The 5,100-nt window shown below is 37.1% G+C and overlaps 1 long non-coding RNA gene across 1 annotated transcript; it reads left to right on the top strand.

Moving 5' to 3' along the window:
- Positions 1-2,479: 2,479 nt before the first annotated feature.
- LOC113472114 lies at positions 2,480-4,835 on the top strand. The gene is made up of 2 exons (XR_003394564.1): positions 2,480-2,542; positions 4,711-4,835. It is a non-coding gene; the product is annotated as an uncharacterized LOC113472114 (long non-coding RNA).
- Positions 4,836-5,100: the final 265 nt, after the last annotated feature.

Genomic DNA, 5,100 nt, shown 5'->3' on the forward strand with positions numbered 1-5,100 from the left:
ATACTATTTGCAATGTCTCCGGATAGAAAAAAAATCAAATGGTCCGATGTCCGATGATATATCAAAATTGAAAACAAACTTACATTTGAACTTTGCAATAAAGTTTAAATTTGGTGAAAACTTCGTCAACACAATGAAAAATACAGGTACTAGTAGATCATTCGTCTAAGAACTTTACAAGTCTAATAAATTTAATGTCTAATAAGAATTTTCCAGCACTTAATAGATACAGTTAATAATTTGTTTGGTTATAAAGACAGGGAATTTTTTTCAAGATAAATTAACATAAATAAATCACAAATATTTAAGGACGGAAATGTAGATTGTGTAAAAAATAAATATCTTTCAAAGAGGCAAAAAAGAATTACGCAAAGTTATGATTGAGTTTTAAAAGAAAAGGTGATAATGAAACTTACAAAAAAGTGTTAAAAATAATTAGCTTCTCTATTTTACAAACTGATAACAAAGTGCTGATAATCTACTGAGATAATACAGAGTGGTGTTGAATGGGGCATTACCGGGGCGACAGGGGGCCCCTTCACCAGTCAATGCGAGGCAGCGAGGAAGTGCGAACCTTTGCTGACCTGAACAGACAGAATGGGAGAGGATTAGGAAGTGGATTTGTACACGATGTCACCTTACTAGTCACACACGTTCTGATATTTCACCTCAAAGCATCAAGAAATGATCTCCCTAGAGTATCTAAATTCGATTGGATCGCCTCCATGTTCAAACACGGTAATGTTTTTCGAAAAACCTGTGTGGCACAGAAGGAATAACTTCCTACCCCCGTTGGATTTTTTTCTCCAGAATGTAAACTATGTTTGGCAAAGGAGACACTGCCTATTTACGAAAAACCCCATCACCATTGAAACTAGGAACACAAAAGACTGTGCATAGTTGCATACTAAGTTATACTAACCTAAAACGAGGTGGGTGCTACTGAGGTGAAATATAGGAAGATGTGTGATTACGTAAAGTGGTACATACATCTCAGGCAAGATAGTGGGGAGTTCTGTATCTTCAGATGAAGGGAGATCCTGGTCACATCCCGTCTCAGTGGCGGTTACTGACGGTAGGTTGACAAGTACCACTCGGCCGGCTGCACACTAGACCAGTACCACACGGGCATAGGTCGCTCCATACAGTGACAGACACTGGGTCACTAGCGTTGACTGGATCTATTGAGTAGTACTGTCGTACCGTGGTGTTATGTGATGAATCACCAGGACGACATGAGTCACCTTGGTGTAACATTGGGTGACAGTAGGGGAGGCCGAATCTATTTTGCATACCTATCAAATCAAACAGAGGTGATGAAATATCAAGATTTTACGGACACACTGAAAAAAAGAAGAGAAAAAAAGGAATTTTAATTGTGTTAAGCATAAATGCTTGTCACAAATGACCAATTTTGCATGGGTCATCTTGATTGACGGGGATTAAGATCGAGGTTGTACTCGTAGGTCAATAAGGCCAGCATAAGCAAAAGAAAATGTAGGTCAACAAAGCCAATTGTAAATGATAGGTATGCTAAATGAATTTTTCACCACCTTCAACATTCAAAGGAGTAAAATATCTCGGGGAAATGCGTTGAATATCTAGCTTATGAAAGATAATTACTCGTTAGTTTTTTTTTTCTGCCAACAGAGGGCTGAAAGCCTTTTTAACAGAGCAGTCTTCCAGTAGAATGATAAGTTTTACTCAATAAGACCTATCGCACAATGTAAGCTTAATAGGGTGACTTTGAATCGCGCGATGCCGTCTGAAAATCTAAGTCTCTGAAAATGATACAAATACAAACTCTCACACTCTAGGAGTCTAGGAGACCTAAGTCGCGTGACTCCAAAGGTCTCTAAAACTGTGTTCACACATAGTCGACCGGCCGTCGATCGATGTCGACTGAACCGTCTACACTGCCTCGATAACATAGTTTCACCTCGTCAACATAGACGGCCGGTCGACTATGTTTGGACACACCTTTACATTTTCATGCGGCATCGCACGACAACGCTCCTAAAGTGTGGCAGACCTGATTCGAACTCTACACGGAATACAAAAATTGTATTACAGGGTTCAATAATTCGCACGTGAGATAGAATGGAGGAAGCAGAGTAAAAAGCCAACAGTTCCGAGAAGGAGAAAACCCTCACCACTAAAAACCTTAGCAGTACATATTCGTATTTCGTGCAAGGTAGTAATGATGTACCAAGGAAGAAAAAAGAGTTCGTAAACCTCAAAATCATCCACAGTTATCAAAATTCATAAAATCATCTCAGAACTACTCAGAAGTAAATTTGGATTAATTTGCGAATTTGCATGATATAGGTATGGTCGTATGGTACATAGTACAAACAAACATTTTCTTCTAATTTCGTCCTTATCCTATAGGAAGAAAAGTAATGTAATCGGGTCAAAATTTCGATGGTCAGTTTTTAGTGCCAAAACACGTTTTGAGGTCCCTAGAGCCTAAATCCAAAGTTTCAGCCATTGTGGTCCGTGTGTGTGTCTGTCTGTCTATAAACAAAATATCTCGAAAACGGTAAGAGCTAGAGACTTGAAATTTGGTAGATATGTAGATGTCAAATGTGACAAGGATGCGACACGAAACTTTTGGTTAAGATCGGTGCAACGGTTGGCGGCATTTTACCGCTTTTTGGGTGTAATTTAACCAATATAGTGGGAACGGTATGAGCTAAAAGACTGACTGGGTATGTAGTTCACAAATGTGACAAGGTCGCAACACAAAACGTTGTGGTTGAGATAGGTGGCTGCGGGTTGGGGGTTTTTTTTCCCTTTTTTGGGGGTTTTTTTCCTTTTTTTTTTTTTTTTTTTTTTTTTTTTTTTGGCGATTTTCAACGATACTGACTAAACGATCAGAGATATTGTAAAAGTTACAATAGAACAACACCTAACTAAGCATCATTCAATAGGATAAGGAAAGTCGTGTGATGTTCACACCAGATTTTTTGGTCTTTTTTTTTATGCCTAAAATGCTCCATTTATATTAACAATTCCCATCATTCTATCAATTTGTCATGAAATGATTGATAAATACCTAAATGATATGACAGTAAATTTTGGAGATAAACACTGTAGACAGCGAAGTTGTCTCTATTGACAACAAGTTGCAATGTTGAGGAAGGTCACATTGGCAGTGGAATTATGCATTCTAATAAATACACAAGTCAGAATATGCTAACTATATCGTTTTTTGTACACCTATTAGGTACAATATACTATACAGTATCCACTGTTTATATGGGCAGTATCGGTATGGATTATCTACAATTTATATGGGGCAGTAAAGGTATGTAGATACAGCATAGATGTCGGAATTTGGCAACTTACGACACCTATATTAATGCCACATTAAAATCAAAATGTGTTGTATCACCTGTTGTTTCTACTGTATCAACAGCTGTGATTTTCTCGCGCCTTATTTTACACTCGTAATAGGACAATTAAAGATGCCAAATTCCTTTCTATCATCATCACAATGGGGAAAATTTCAAAAATCGAGGTATACTTTAAAGGTCACATAAGTGACGTCTGAGTTCGTAAGGATCTGAGGAATGTCTCTTGGAGGCGAGATATTTCGTATGACAAACTGGGAATTTTGTTGGTACTTAAAATAATTACATAGATAGTTTTAACTTTTAGAAATTCATCTTTTCTTTTGTACTTTCTTTGTAATTCAAACAATTTTAGTGATCGACATCGAAACAAATTTTTCTTGAAACTAAGCCCTATGACACACACATACCTATAATAGGTTACCTATGTAACTAGGTAAAGATTGAATTGTCAATAAATAAATTTTCAATAAATTGAATTTTCAATAAATAAATTTCAGCTTGATTTTGTTTGATAACTGAGCAAAATATGAAGGGTTACCGGAAGAATTGATGATATATTTTTTCATGCTTATTCGGCACTTCGACACAGAGATTCCGTAAGGTCATTTCATCGTCGCATTTAGCAAAAAAAATATTTGCTTCCTTTGAGCAACATCATTGTTGCAAGACAAGCAAATCGTTCTTATATCTAACATCCGATGCGACCATCATCGTGAGATAAAAGCATACACATTCCCAAAATACCACAAGCTTCTAAAATGACTAATCAACCACATTCCAAGCATACAGAACATAAACCTAATCAACTGTATAGAGCGAGTTAGAGCAGCGCCAGTGAAGAGATTGAGGAGGCGTGTTTGTTAGGAAGCCACAAATATTTCAAATTAATATGGGAATATAAACAACATAGCAGGTTGTTGTATAGAACCATTTTAGTATGACAAACTGGGAACTTAAACTCTCATAGCGTCAAAGTGCTCGCCTGGTAAACTGGAGGACGTGGGTTCTATGTTCTATTACAAATACATATTACTGCAAAATGAAATTTCAGCCATCTCTGGACTTTGTACTTTACTCTTGACTTGTAGATCTCATTCAAGTAAATTAATTCTAAAAATCAAATGCAACTTGAATTTCATCTGAGAAGGGTCGATTTTTGATCGGTGTTTTGGTGCTTCATCAGAAAGGTCTATGTTTCATTTGATCTGTGTGCGTTTGTATTTAAATATACCTTTATTAAAGTAAACCTTCATAACCTAACCTAAAGTAAATCTTCATTACCTGACCTAACCTAAAGTAAACTTTCATTACCTAACCTAAAGTAAACCTTTATGTTTGGTTTGCTAAACAGGTGGCTTCGGTACTTGAGGAAGATGAGTGAAGACTGTTATACACTGGTGATGCTGCGGCATGGTGAGAGCGAGTGGACCAAACGAAACCTGTTCTGTGGCTGGTATGACTCCAAACTGAGTGAGAACGGTAAGTCAACTGAGTGACAACGATAAATCAACTGCGTGAGAACGATAAGTCACGAGAGGAAAATATGCTATTAGAAAGGAAGGAAGATGTGCAAGATTCTTATGTGCAATTTTTTACACCGATGATGCCAGCACTACCTGACCTAACCTAAAGTAAACTTTCATTACCTAACCTAAAGTAAACTTTTATGTTTGGTTTGCTAAACAGGTGGCTTCGGTACTTGAGGAAGATGAGTGAAGACTGTTATACACTGGTGATGCTG

The sequence above is a fragment of the Diaphorina citri genome, unplaced genomic scaffold (assembly GCF_000475195.1).
Source record: "Diaphorina citri unplaced genomic scaffold, Diaci psyllid genome assembly version 1.1 scaffold3935, whole genome shotgun sequence".
In the NCBI taxonomy this organism is placed as follows: domain Eukaryota; kingdom Metazoa; phylum Arthropoda; class Insecta; order Hemiptera; family Psyllidae; genus Diaphorina; species Diaphorina citri.